A 13947-nucleotide genomic window follows, 5' to 3' on the forward strand; every position below is an offset into this window, starting at 1 on the left:
CATGATGTTGTTTGTTCCTACTGAACTTTTAAGTGGCTCCTTGGGCAGCTGCCCCCACAGTGAGTGGGCAACTAATGTACGGCTGGCAGTGGAAATCTCTCCATGAATAACACGATATAGAAATACAGGTTACAAAAAAAAAAAAGCCAAATATGACTAAAGCACGTGGCACTGCTCCGTTCCTAAAGCCATATGTAGCCTAAATGGGCCAATGTCTCCCCAATTTGGTCACAGGGCTACATGCAACTAGAGACATTGGCACTATATTACCACCTGCCCTTGCCGCGGTGTAGCTATCCTGGAGGAACTACAATCGGGCACGTGACTTTTCTGTTGTGAAAATCTCTGTGCAATCTAAACTCCATGGTGTGGGCAGCCAGAACAAGTTACGGAGAGGGCAAAATCGTGGTACCTTCACCATGTTGAGGACCTTGGGGACCCCCACCACCTACAGTCCCTGATGTTGATCCTACCCAGCCAAAAAGAAGCAGAAAGATGACCAAGCAAGTCTAAGGAAGTCACTGGGATAAGTCTCATAGACTTAGGCCCCTTTCACACGAGCGAGTTTTCCGCGCGGGTACAATGCGTGACGTGAACGCATAGCGCCCGCATTGAATCCTGACCCATTCATTTCAATTAATCAGTTCTGCGTTGAGTGAAAAACGCAGCATGTTCTAGATTCTGCGTTTTTCACGCAGCCCTGGCCCCATAGAAGTGAATGGGTCTTCAGTGAAAAACGCATTGCATCAGGAAGCAGGTGCGGATGCAGTGCGTTTTTCACTGATGGTTGCTAGGAGATGTTTTTTGTAAACTTTTAGCTTTTTATAACGTGCATGAAAAACGCATCAAAACGCATTGCACCCGCGCAGAAAAAACGAACGCAAATCGCAGACAAAACTGACTGAATTTGCTTGCAAAATGATGCGAGTTTCACTGAACGCACCCTGAACGCACCCGGACCTAATCCGTCACACTCGTGTGAAAGAGGCCTTAAGTGGAGAGGACCACACACACGAGCAGCCACCTCTCCTATATTTGGCTGGACTTCCAGGTCTCTGAGGTCTCCTAGTAGATTTTTTTTTACCAGGGGACTCCACTAACCTTAACCAGGCCCTGTGGGCAGCAGAATTGTGTATATGATGCAGGTGGGTGGCCTACCAATCTCGCCTTTAACGAAACATCTGCCCATCCTTGGCCACCACAACCCCTCAAAGAACTTTTGTTTCACTAAAAAAGTTCCCAAACCTCATTGATTCTGACATCATCACCTTATTAATTGTAATTTATTCCCATCAATAAACATTTTCAGAAATTTAATTAAACCTGATGGCCCTAAAATGAATGATTTACTGCGTCCAGGCAGCTGAGGATACGATGCAAAGACTTGATTTATAGTCATCATTAATGACTGGGCCATTGTAGCCACAAGCAGCCCTAACATGAGGTGCACCTTCCATCTTAATGAATGCACTCGTTATCCAGGTACATGTAACACTGTTCACACTGTACCCACAACTAGGACGATTTACCTGAATGAACAGACTAAAAGGGGATCTTGTACCCCTGCGACCATGTAATCTAGACATTTGTGGTGAATATAGTACATTTGGCGCAGCTTTATTAATCATAGATAGTCCATGCAGCAAGTCTACCACGCCCTTTTATATGGTAGAAAACAAGGTAGTAGTGTTTTTAATTGGTGTAACACATGATAAATTAAATATGCACATTTTCAGCCTAGTGGCGTAGCTATACCGGACAACTTTTCAAAAGCCCAAAGAGGAAGAATATCAGCGCCAGGAGTAGTCCAATTTTTTTTTGCACTAACTCACGCCTCTTACTCTGCCCAGTGCCTATCTATACACACCCAATTCCACCCAGTCCCCTTTGTGCCCCACACAAAGTAAGAAGAGCCCCTTGGTGCGCCAACACTGTGCCCTTCTGACAGTAATGATGCACTCCTTTTGACTCTGATACAGCAAGATGCCCCCTTAATGCCTTGCCATACAGTATAAGGCCCCCTTAGTACCTCGTCATACAGTATGAGGCCTCCTTAGTGCCTTGCCATACAATATAAGGCCCTTTTTAGTGCCTCGCCATACAGTATGAGGCCTCCTTAATGCCTCGTCATACAGTATGAGGCCCCCTTAGTGCCCCCCACTCAGTATGAGGCCCCCTTAGTGCCTCACCATACAGTATGAGGCCCCTTTAGTGCTGCCTTGCCATACAGTACGAGGCCTTCTTAGTGCCTCATCATTTAGTATGAGGCCCCCTAAGTCCCCTGCCATACAGAATGAGGCCCCCTTAGTGCCTCGCTATAGAGTATGAGGCCCCCTGTGTCCGCATACACAGTAATACCCCTTTAGTTTGAATACTCACCTATCTCACGACAAACGGTGTAGGGCAGGTCTGCTCTGGTCTCCGTCAGTGGCTTGGTGCAGCAGGCATGATGACGTGACTGTATCAAACCTGCCTGTTCCGAACCACCGTTAGCAGTGGAATGGTGGTGCAGGGAGCTTCACTATTGTGATTAATTGTATCTGCATCCTGAGGACGCACATACAGTTGAAGATGGGACGTGTGGCAGCCGTTCCAGGCCTATAGGGCAGAGGCCAAAATGTGGGACTATCTGGCTGGATTCAGGACAGTTGGAAGACAAGTTGTAGCTATAGGGGCTGCAGAGGTAGCAGTTGCACCTAGCCGTGGTGCCTGAGATGGCCTAAATGTCTTTGGAACACATAAGAAGACACCAGTTTTGTAAATGTCATATGGTAGGTGGGGTCCAGTTACAGATTTTGCATTGGGTCCTAGCTTTCGGTCAGCTCTGCTCCAGTCCCATATTTTCAGACGTACAGACACAGGGCCAGATTCATCATTACTCTGACAGCTCACTCCACTTTCACATATGGCTAAAGTCACTTTTAGCCAAATCAGATTTATGATCGGCCCTTTAAGACTGTAATAAATGTGGTTTGACGGTAGTAGTTTATCCGTCAGTAAGCGGCTTTACAAAAGTCGCACGTCTTTACGAAAATGTTTTTCAAAAAGTTGCATAAAAATAAGCATAGTCATCACTGGAGTGATTTTGCGCATTTTTTTTGTGACTTTTTAAATTGTCGCAATAGTAAATCTGTCTAGAGATGCATTTACATAAGAAAACAGGCCCACTTTCAGAAAACTGGCGAGCATAGTGCAGAGTCAATAAAAGTCGCAAAAATTTGCGACTTTTTCACTCCATTATTCTGACTGGAGCTAATGATAAATTTGGCCCACAGTGTTTATATCATTTAGGCCGTGTTCACATCATGGTTTTGCTCAACGTTTAAGGTATACGTCAGGAAAAACAGGATGGAGAAGAGTAGTATACTGAGCTATTCCAGTATAAATGAGGGGTGCACAACCTTTCATAAATTCCTCCACTAGATGGAAGTCTTGGAAGTGCAACCAGACATTTATGGTATATTCTGTATGTTCGATACGCCATAAGTACAGTATTGCAGTTGGTAGGTAACACCCCTTTAAGTTTTATTTTCCGCCCTTGGGATTGGTTCAGTGCGACAACGTGGCCCCCAAAACAGAAAAGGTTGTGCACCCCTGTGTTAAACGGACAATGGGATCCTATGGTGGGTGACGGATGCCAGATGTACAGCAACCATTTGACGTCTATGTCGTGCCGGATGAAATAGTTATGTGAATGCAGCCTAACTCATTAATAAACGAGCCCCAATGAAAAAGCAAAAAAATTTGTCAAAATAGGAAAATAAATAATATAATAATATATAATGGATTACATAATAATACATAGTTCAATAATAAATACATCACACATATTTAATACAATATTATACTATATATACACACTGTATGTACATATATATATCACACTAACACTATATTAAAATATTGCACTATATAATATAGAATATAACTATAGTGTCTCTATCTATCTATCTATCTCATATCTAATATCTATCTATCTATGTATCTCCTATCTATCTGTTATCTATCTATCTATCTATCTATCTATCTATCTATCTATCTATCTATCTATCTATCTATCTCATATCTAATATCTATCTATCTGTTATCTATCCATCTGTGGCGCCTTTAAGAGGCGTCCTTACACTTCAATTGACAGTCTCCTGTCCTAGAAACAATGCGTCTGCACTGCGCAGGCGCAGAACTTTCACTCGATCTGGTCTGGGTCAGGCTAATGTAGCGATCACCGAGCGCATCGATCTGAATGCCTGCCTGCTGTGCTAATCAGCTTCATGGTTGCAAATCAGAGTCCCTGAGTGTGGGAGACACCGGAGTCACCGGGACCGGGCTGGAAATGGGGGATTACTGCCTGCACTGACCGGGGGCTCGGAGGTATGGATACTATAGTGTGTGGGTGGGCATCAGGTAGTAGTCTGGGTGTTGGTATAGTGATGGGTGCTGTGTGACTCTTACAGATGGCTGATGATGTGACTGACAGCTGGCAGTGTGATGGCAGGAGCTGCCTGTGCCCCCTGTATGATGGCAGCATGCTGTATGACATAGGAGGTGGCTGTATACATTATTGCACATAAGCTTTGTCCTCTGCAGTACACCGATCTGCTATTAAAAGACTCTGCTAAAATTAGGAATTTGCACATGGTCTTTTTTAAAGGGCCAGTGTATTTTTAGGCTTATCTGCCCTTGCTCCTCAGTAAACAGCCTGGGCTCCTTTGGATGGGCCCTGTACAAATCCACGCTAAAAGGGTATGTCCATCTTTACCACCATTTATTATTGTTTCCATTCACCTAGCATAAAGAATGAAGCTGACTTTGCAAACACTCTCTATAAAAAATCTACCATTTTTGTTGTATGCAGCTCCCCTGCAGACCCCTGTGTCTCCACCGACTACAGCCTTGATTCTATAATCCATCTCTCTCCCCGATATCTTTCCCCTGGTTCTCGCTCCCATACATTTGGTAGAATGGAAGGCAGTATGACTGAGGATCAGGGTTTGTTTGCCGTCTGTAACCATGGAGATGCATATGTCTGCACAGGAGCTGCATACACAAATGTTAGGATATTTTATTTTGGATGTTTTGGAGCAATGAAAAGTTGGCAAAGTTTCCCTGCACTATACGCATTGATTACCTAGGAAGGTGGAGAGATGCTCTGCAGAACGGAGAGCAGGCTGGCATTGGATAAATATGAGCTCTGAACCGTTTGTCATTTATAAATCAGTGAAATTAGTAACAACTTGATTGGTTATTGATTACCATAAAATATTTATACGTCACCAGGCGTGGATTGAGTGCGGTGAAACTGTGAGGTACCGCGCGGTGGGCAGGAGCTGAGGGCATCCTGGATAACTTCATGGCCTTTTTTGGTGTAAAGTATTTACAATGGAGTATCTTTAGGAAAATGAGCGACCTCTTTCTAGGCTACTGGCCCTCTGTCTGCCTGATATTAGATAAATGCTCCTTATAGTCCTGTAGCACATGGAAGCGACTGAACTCAATAAACCTCTGTGGATTTACTGGGGTACAGGGGTTCATCTACACTTAAACAGCCCATTCATTGTATTAATAATCTATATATAGAAATATATAAAAAATAATACATGATTGCTGCTTTCTGATGTCAGTATAACTGCCACATTGTTATGTGGCTTCTGGAGTTAGTTTCACTGTGGTCCCTGTCCCAATGTCAGCTCCATCCACGGTCCCTGTCCTCATCCCACTTTTGGTTCCCACCTGGTTCCCTCCTGTTATTGGTTCCCGTTAGAGCCTCTGTTCCGCTGTAGATTCCCATGAGGGTCCCCTGTCCCACTGTATGTTCTTATCAGGGTCCCCTGTCCTGGTGTTGGTTTCCAAACTGGGTTCCCCCTTCCACTGTTGGTTTCTGTTGGGGTCACCCATCCATTGGTTCTCATTCAAGGTCCTCCGTGCCACTGTGGATTCCCATGGAGATCCTCTATCCTGCTGTCAGTTCCAAGGGGGTCTTCCATCCTGTTATTGGTTTACAATAAGGTGTGTTGGTTCCTAATAGGGTTACCCTCCCCACTGTTAGTTCCCATCGGGGTTACCCCCCCCACTGTTGGTTCCCATCGGGGTTACCCCCCCCACTGTTGGTTCCCATCGGGTTACCCCCCCCACTGTTGGTTCCCATTGGGGTTACCCCCCCACTGTTGGTTCACATCGGGGTTCCCTTTCCCGCCGTAGGTTTCCATCGGGGTCCCCCTTCCCGCCGTAGGTTTCCATCGGGGTCCCCCTTCCCGCCGTAGGTTTCCATCGGGGTCCCCCTTCCCGCCGTAGGTTTCCATCGGGGTCCCCCTTCCCGCCGTAGGTTTCCATCGGGGTCCCCCTTCCCGCCGTAGGTTTCCATCGGGGTCCCCCTTCCCGCCGTAGGTTTCCATCGGGGTCCCCCTTCCCGCCGTAGGTGCCAATCGGGGTCCCCCTTCCCGCCGTAGGTTCCCATCGGGGCCTCTATCTCCCTGTTGGCTGCCACTAAGGGATGCTGGCTCCCATCGGGGTCCCCGTCCAGCTGCAGGTGTCCATCGAGGTCCCCCTTCCTTCCGTAGGTTTCCATCGGGGCCTCCATCTCCCTGTTGGCTGCCACTGAGGGATGTTGGCTCCCATCGAGGTCCTCCGTCCCGCTCTTATTTTTCACCTAAGTTCCTCCATCCTACCGTTGCTTTCCACCGGAGTCTGCCGACCTGCAACTCTCCCCATGCCACACTTGTGACCCATGATGGTTCCATTGAGCATGGAGGACCTGCTTTTTTTTTTTTTTGACAAATTAGTACAATAAGATGGGTTTGTCTATCTTTATTTGTAGTTGCGTGCTTCGTAAAAAGTAAACTGTCAGCCAGTGGTGTATGGGAGTACTAATTATACCGCCATAGTGTAGTACGATATGGTTTTATATAGCCAGGCCTGGAAAGGCGATCTCAGAGCAGCTTGTCATTTGGAAGATTATTATGCACAGTGTTCTATCTCACTTAGGTAGAAACGCTTATATTCTGGCGTCTGAGTGAGGTGGCTGCTATTTAAAGACACACTGCGGGTTTTGTGGCTTTTATTACCATGTGTGCCCTTTGCACTCTGCGAAAAGAGTTATGATCCACCAGATAAGTAGACATGTGTGGTTTCGGAAATAAAAAATAAAAACTTCCCCAGTTTCTTTTATGCTAAACTTTCACCTTTTGAATTACCTAAAAATAAATGTTGTGCTGTGTACATGTGCGGTGGGAGGACCCCGGCAGAACAGGGTGGTCATAGTAGTATTCCTTCAGGATCTGAAGTGTTAAATGGCTGACTGGTTCAGAGATCAGTGACCGACACAAGGTATATTTCGGCGCCTCTATGTATATCTCTGGATTTGGCTTGTTGCTGTGAGACGTGAGGTCAACCTCTCTCCGGCCATCTGTCTTTGTATCACAGAGCATGACAGACGTAAAAGAAAAGCGAGGATTGATGGCAGTGCTGGACTCAGGGACTAGTGCACTCAAGGGTAGGGTCACCTATGTGTAGGAAAAATCTGTATTAACTTCATCAAATGCAGTAAACTTTCACTAATCCGGAATGGAGTGGGCTGGGATTTCTACTAATCTGCTTTGCTAGGTTAGGAGGAGTGGAAGTGGATGGAGGCAGGGCAGCAGAGGAGCATTGGGTGTCTTCTGCTGGGTCAGAACGAAGTAGATCGATAACGGGTCTGATGGTTGATCATCGGAGTGCTGAGCCGTGGGTAAATATGTATGTGGTACCTCTTCATCTGGAAACTTCCAGTAATTTAGAATATCCAATAATCTCAATAACACGGGGTATGCCCGATTATCAGAATTTTATTCGGTGTATTGTTCTTAGATTATATATTTAGCTCCATTCAGATGTACTACATGGTCACACAAAATTGTGTTTGTGCCAAAATGTTCCCACCACTAGGTGGGGCTGTCGGGTAAGTTCCCATGTCCAGGTAGTAGCGGAGAGGCAAGAAGCAGCACCATGACTATGGTAAAGTCCCTCAGCATGCCCGTCAGCATAGGGTGGATGTTAAATTGGTTAGACCAATAACCGTAACGGCCTTAACGTTAGAATCACCTGCCAAATATTATGTAGGTCCCATTTGGGACACTAGAACAGCATTGATCCATCGAGACAAGGACTCCATGAGAACTCTGAAGGTATCTGGTGATATCTGACACCAAGACTCGAGACGAAGATCTTTCAAAGGTGTTGTCCCATCTGGGGCATTCATGGCATATTGCATATTGCTAGGTTATGCCATCAATGTCAGATAGGTTTGGGCCACCACCTCTGAGACCTGCTCCTATCTAGAGAAGGAAAGTCCCATAGCAGTGAGTGGAAAGCACGGCCACCTTTCCATTCACTGCTATGGAATTTTCGGAAATAGCTGAGAAAGCTATAGGCTATTTTGGCAACTCCCATAGCGGTGAACGAAGAGTGGCTTTGCATGTTTGCTTCAGGAGTCCCGTTGTACCTGCACCTATCTGACACTGATGGTATAACCTAACGATCAGTGTCTGAGATGGGCCAAACCCTTTCATCCTTAGCACCCCAAGTTTTAGGTAAGGCTGTTGGTACCATGAATTTGAGTTTTCTTGATTGATGGCGATAGAGAGCCACCACTACTTGGCAGTGGAGAAGTAGACACATGGGAGACAGTGATAAATCGCACTTCACCACCTGATGGAAGAGTCTGGATTTGGTGGACCCCTGGAGAAATCTTCACATCTGACAATGTTGATGAAGAAGGAACATACTCCTGTTGGGTGATGACCATAAAAGAATGATCTACCAAGCTTGGTGTTGGAGGCCTTGACCGACTTCTCCAGTCCTTACCTCACCCATAGAGTTCATCTTTACGATTAACTCTAGAGCGTCCTTATTACACAACATCACTAATGGCAGAAAGTCCTGACCGCCATGTTCTAAAAGCCTTCAAAGAAGAGTGGAGGCTACAGCTACAAAAAGGTAGCCAACCCTATAGAAATGTTCATGGTTTTTGATATGAGATGTTCCATATGATCATCACAGGGATTAGGTTTCCTGGCTCGTGTGTGTATAAAAGTGTTTACAGCAATACAGAACCTCTTCTCTCATGCCTTGTATCTCTGGGCATGGTGTACTACGAGCGCAGCTGCGAGTGATAACATTTTGTGTATATGCCATACAGGTGACATCGAGGTCCTCTCCTGGCTTGTAATCACATGTTAATGACAGACTGCTGGGTAGAGTCAATATTGGACAAGCTGTGTATGCTTTCACAGCGTGCTCTTATAGTTTGTTTTAGCCGGTTTGCTATCAAGTGTGCCAGTGTGGGCGACCATCAAAGTGTCAATCAGAAGCCCTGCGTGGTTTGGACACCGGCCTAAGCGGTATCTCCGAGCCTGGTAGCTTATCACGGTTGATTAGCTCATGTTGATAATACAGCATGCACAGTACACTACAACTCTCAGCGGATGCAGACTTTCTATTTCTTTTTTTTTTTTAAATCAAATATGTTTTTATTGTTTTCAAACAATATACTTGGAATACATGCTTTGATTGTACATCAGTAAGTTGTTATTTATGCCATACAGTATTTTACAAGACTTGACGTACCATGTTGTGTTACATTGTGTTGGGTAACAATCAGGCTGGGTTCACACTTGAGCGTTTTACAGCGCGTTCAAACGCGCTGTAAAACGCTCAACACATGAAAACCAATGCTTCCCTATGGCCCTGGTTCTCACTTGAGCATTTTACAGCGCGTTTGAACGCGCTGAAAAACGCCCTACGCTCAAACAAGTTCTTGAGCTTCTTTGGGGCGTTTTGACGCGCGTTTGTGGCCATAGGACATTGCAGTCAATCACACAAACGCGCGTCAAACGCGCGTTTACTATTGCAAAAAACGCGCATAAAAACGCGCGACAAAAACCCGCGTTAAACGCGCATATCAAATACGCTCAGGTCTGAACCCAGCCTAAAACAATCAATACAAAGTCTGTTTTGTTATGACAGCTTCATTTGGTAAAGGTTGGAACAATCTGAGTCACATCTTGTCTGGACTATTCTGACATAGTGATAGTAGTAATAGTCGGTCCTGCATGAAGACTACACACAAGCACTCACGTCCGTAGGATGTCTTAGTACTGCAGCCATGGATCCCATATTTTCCTATAAGATTATTTCATTGCCAGCTGGTCAGCTCCTCCATCCGACAGATCTGGTGCACTTTTTGGAACCATTGTTGTATTGATGGTGGTTGAGGTTGCAGCCATAACAGCGGAATAAGACATTTAGCTGCTGCTAATAAGTGTGTTAATAGTGAGTTTTTTGCTGGTCTATATTGTTGTGTGGGCAAAGCTAGCAATACCAACTCCGCCGTCAGATTGATTATTGATGGATCAAGTGCAAGTAGGTGTTTTTGAATCTCCGCCCAGTAGGAGCTGACCACCGGGCATGACCACCAAATATGGCCTGAGGTACCAACTTGTGTTTGGCAACGCCAACATCTATCCGAGGACGATAGACCTATTTTATATAGCAGTTCGGGTGTTTTATACCATCTGGATAGGAGTTTATAGTGGTTTTCTTGAATTCTTACACATGTTGAAAAGCCATGTGAATGCTTTAATATAAATTTACTATCGTCCTCAGATAGTTTTATGTCCAATTCTTCTTCCCAAGCTTTCAGGAACCGTGGGGGATCTACTGATTTAGTAATTGATAGGTGTGAGTATAGAGTAGATAGCTTTTGTTTTTTACTCTTGTGGAGGAGAATTAGGTGTTCGAACCATGTCAATGGCCTAGTGCAGTGATAGGCAAACTGCGGCTCTCCAGCTGATGCAAAACTACAACTCCCACCATGCCCTGCTGTAGGCTGAAAGCTGTAGGCAATCTTTGCATGCTGGGAGTTGTAGTTCTGCAACAGCTGGAGAGCTGCAGTTTGCCTATCACTGGCCTAGTGGCTTGATTGTGAGCTAAAAATAACGCGCATACATTTTTGAAGTGTTCAATGTGTGGGAAGTTAATTTCTGGCGATTTGAGTAATGTTTGTAGTAAGGTGTTGTCTGGTACCCTATTGTCAGCGAGACATGTAGCTACAGTCACATCTTTTAATTGAGACCAGAGTGATCTCATGATAATTTTATCTTTTTAACTACATATGGAATTAGACATGCCGGCATAAGTGGTGATGTATCCCTCAAAATCGTATATGTGTTTGTTGGAGGGATTTCCAGATGCGGATTGTGCCCTGCACTAGCGATTGAGAGAGTACCTGAGTATCTTTTATGTTCTGGTAAACATAGTATTTTTAAGCATGCTGGGCCCAATATTGCCAAGTCTGACTTGTGGCTGGGGTCCATGTCAGCGGAAGTATTACCTGTGATTTCAAGCCATCTTTGTAGTGCTATATAGTATTGCTTGACATCGGGAAGACCTAGTCCACCTCTTGATTTTTTGCGAGGGAGCGTCTTACATGATAGCCTAGGTTTTCTTCCTTTCCACACAAAAGCGGAGAAGTGCCTTCTTATGGTAGTGAAGAAATTCTCAGGTATATACATGGGTAACATCATTAAGTAATAGAGTATTTGGGGAAGTACATATGTTTGCAATAAGTTTTTCCGCCCCATCCAGGACAAGAATGGGAAGTTGTACTCTTTGAGTTGTTTGGGGATCTTAAGTGTTAGGGGGTGGAAGTTCACTGAGTATAAATCTTCTAATTTGTTTGGGATTTGTACTTCTAGGTATTTTATGGAGTTTTCTGCCCAGTGAAACGGGGAGATTTTGTTCAGCAGGGCCGCCTGGGACTGAGTTAGTGAGATATTTAAAAGATCTGACTTGGAGTAGTTTATTTAAAAATTTGATATGTTGCCATACTGTTGGAAAATGTCTACTAGTCTGGGTAGTGCAGTGTTTGGGTTTGTGATTAATAGTAAGAGGTCATCTGCGAAGGCCGATATTAGGTGCGTGATTGACTTATGGGAGAAGCCTTTTATAACATTGTCCTGTCTGAGCTTTTGGAGTAGTATTTCCATTGTCCTTATAAATAAGGAGGGAGAACAAGGACATCCCTTCCTCGTTCCCTTTGTTATGCTGAAGGACTGAGACAGAGTTCCATTTACTTCGTAATTCGTGCAGTTGGGGTGGAGTATAGCGTAAAAATTGCTTCTATGAATTGGAGTGGTAGGTTGAATTTCATCAACGTATGGTGCATAAAATCCCAGGCGACCCTGTCAAACGCCTTCTCCGTGTCAGTGCCCACAAGCACAAGGGGATGTTTTTTTGTTTTTGCCAGATATATTGAAATTTAGCATTTATAACATATAACGTTATGTCTCCCATCTCTATTTTTGACGAATCCCATTTGGTCGGGCTTAATTATATTAGGTAAGATACTAGCCAGTAGTTTAGCCCAAATTTTGATGTCAATGTTTAATAATGATATGGGCCTGTAGCTGGAACATAGGTTTGGGTCCTTCCCTTCCTTAGGCAAGATTGTTATGTGTGCTTCTAGTGCTTGTCGTGGAAGATGACCCCCCTTAAGTAGATTGTTGCGTAATAATGTGAGACGCGGCAGAAGAATGTCTTGACATTTTTTGTAGTGTTTTAGCGTGAGTCCATCTGGGCCTGGACATTTTCCCATTGGGAAAGAGAGCATCGTGTCTTTTACTTCCTGTATTGTGATTGGTTGAGTAAGTGTTAACCTGTCAGTTTCTGATACTGTAGAAAGGTCCAAGCCTTCAAAGAAAGCTGATATGTTTGTTTGTTTGTTGGGGGAAATTGCTGAGGATTTTTGGTTCGCTAAGTTGTATAAGGAAGAGTAGTATTCTTTAAATGCTGTTGCTATGTCGGAGGTGCGGGTAGCTATACCACCTGACTGAGTGTTGATTGATGTTATGAAAGTTTTTTCTACGCTTCTTTATTAGTGCTGACCTCAATTTGCCTCCTTTATCTCCATGGGCAGACTTTCTATTTCTGTATGTGATTTTTCTCTAGTAGCTGGTGCCTACTTGCCCCATGCCCTGGATACTCTTGTTTTCAATGGTCGTTGCCAATTTTTGCTTTTTGTACCACCAGTGGTTGGATAGAGGGTTATCACCTGCAAGTTCCCTTTAGATCCAAATTTTGGCTCGGTGTATAGCGGGCGCTGTGTGTTTGGGGTCATTTGACAGTGTTGGAAATAACGGGGGCGAATTTACTAGTCCGGTCTAATATTTAGGCAGCATAAACTCAGACCAAACAGATGCGCCAGATGTATCATAGCGGCCGATGCTGAGTGATAAGTTGGTGCATGGCTGGCACTTTTGTCTAATTGTACATTAACTACTGGTTGCCTTACTTTGTGCCATGATTCTGCACCAAAATGTTTATGCAATTTTGGTGCAATGGAGAATCTTGGTAAAAATGGTTATGGGATTAAAATGCTGATCATAGGGGCTAACCAAAGTTGCTCCCTAAGGTTAGGTGCACATCGGTGGTGGAGATCTGTGTTTCAGATTTCGGCAAAAAAGCAGGATACGATAGCAGCAGTGTCCGGAGGATAGGTCATCACTGGGAGAATCTGGGAATAATCCTTTAGGCCCCTTTCACACGAGCGTGACAGATTCGCTCCGGATGCGTTCAGTGAAAGCAAGTTCAGTCAGTTTTGTCTGCAATTGCGTTCAGTTGCTCAGTTTTTTCCACGCGCGTGCAATGCATTTTGATGCGTTTTTCACGCGCGTGATAAAAAACTGAAGGTTTACAAACAACATCTCCTAGCAGCCATCAGTGAAAAATGCATTGTATCCGCACTTGTTTCCGGATGCAATGCGTTTTTCACTGAAGCCCCATTCACTTCTATGGAGCCAGGGTTGCGTGAAAAACGCAGAATATAGAACATGCTGCTTTTTTCACTCAACGCATAATTGATGCGTGAAAAAAAATGCTCATGTACACAGACCCATTGAAATTAAGGCCCCTTTC

General features: G+C 44.6%; 1 protein-coding gene across 3 annotated transcripts in view; it reads left to right on the forward strand.

Annotated features, from left to right (window-relative positions):
• The first annotated feature begins 4216 nt into the window (after positions 1-4216).
• Positions 4217-13947, forward strand: part of LARGE2 (LARGE xylosyl- and glucuronyltransferase 2) — a 60816-nt gene continuing 51085 nt past the window's right edge. For all 3 annotated transcript variants that reach the window (XM_040409137.1, XM_040409136.1, XM_040409138.1), the window contains exon 1: positions 4217-4371. The gene's annotated coding sequence lies outside the window, so the exon portion shown is untranslated. The remainder of the gene's footprint in view (positions 4372-13947) is intronic.

This window comes from Bufo bufo, chromosome 10, assembly GCF_905171765.1.
Source record: "Bufo bufo chromosome 10, aBufBuf1.1, whole genome shotgun sequence".
In the NCBI taxonomy this organism is placed as follows: domain Eukaryota; kingdom Metazoa; phylum Chordata; class Amphibia; order Anura; family Bufonidae; genus Bufo; species Bufo bufo.